The following is a 1467-nucleotide window of genomic DNA, read 5'->3' as shown; positions in this document are numbered from 1 at the left end:
TCTGACCACTCATTTAATTAAGTCTGTCAAATGGTTTCCTATTGTTCTCAGGATAAAGGTGAAAATCCTGACTAAAGCCTGAATTGTTTTCAATTTTCAATTGAGGGGTTATTTTAAAGCAAATAGGTGAACCTGGTGAAAGGGAGAAAGGGAGTGAAGAGGGAGTGTGGGAAAGAGAGGCTTTGTAATGACTTCCATGTGAGGACAGCCTGGGACCCCTTTCTCCAACCTCATCTCCTTCCAGACTTTCTTTCACTTTATGGTTGGAACACATGATAATTCCCCAAGTTGTACACTATTTCAAGCCTCTGGGGTCTTACTTGGACTGCTCTGTGTCCAAGTAGAGCTCTTTATCCCTCCTTTTGGTTCGGATTACAAACCCTCTGTCTTTCTCCTTTCCTTCTAGGGAAAAAGAGGAGAGGAGAGGAGCGCAGATTGATTTGGCTCAGTGGATAGAGTGTTGGCCTGCGGACTGAAGGGTCTGAGAGAGAGAGAGAGAGAGAGAAGGAGAGAGAGGAGAGAGGAGGGAGAGGAGGAGGGAGAGGAGGAGGGTCTCGACCCACAGGTTGAGAACCGCTGCTCTAGAGTGCGTCTCTCTCTACTTGCTAGATGGATGCTACTTGAAATTCATGGATCATTCAATAAAGCCAATCAGATCTTTAAATGTATTCAGTTGAATTATTTCTTTAATAGCTGTATAAGACCCAGACACAATGCATGTTATTCCTGAGGAAACAGCCAGCCTGGTGGACTGGATGAAAGCCACTGAAAGGTCTGTTTACTCTGCAAAGGGGATTGTCTGATTCGCCCTGTAAGTGCCTGGTAAACACCTCACATGAAGCAGCTGATATGCTCTGTACATACGCTGTGTGGGACTGGCTTTATGATGACCGGGATATTCACCTGCTGAATATGCCTGTTACTTGGGTCGTGGTAAATGCTGTGGTTAAGGTGACCCCTTTTTCATGGGTACCCAATGTAATTTTAATGCTGCAAAATCAGCAATAATCCCAGAAGCATATTGAAATTGCTGTCTCAGCTTCCCCTCATGGGTTTTACAGATTCTAATAAAACAGGAGATTAATTAACAAGAGAATGAGAAGAGGGAAGGGGGAGGGTCAAGGAACTGATCCCAGCAGGGTGGAAATCTTTAGAAAAGAAGATCAATAAGACTGGACATCGACAGGATTGAAAGGGAGGTTTTAATACAGCACTACCGAAGGTTGGTGGAGCAAAGGGACCCCCTGCTAGGCCCCAAACAAGGTTGCTCTCTTTAATTCTTTTTAGAGAAAAAAACTTTTAAAAATATTTTTATTGATTTCAGAGAGGAAGGTAGAGGGAGAGAGAGAAAAAAAACAAACAGCAATGATATAAAGAGAATCATTGATTGGCTGCTTCCTGCACGCCTCCCACTGGAGACCGAGCCTGCAACCCGGGCATCTGACCTTGACCGGAATTGAACCCCTG

The sequence above is a fragment of the Myotis brandtii genome, unplaced genomic scaffold, assembly GCF_000412655.1.
Source record: "Myotis brandtii unplaced genomic scaffold, ASM41265v1 scaffold383, whole genome shotgun sequence".
Lineage (NCBI taxonomy): Eukaryota > Metazoa > Chordata > Mammalia > Chiroptera > Vespertilionidae > Myotis > Myotis brandtii.
Note: the sequence above shows the minus strand (reverse complement) of the source record.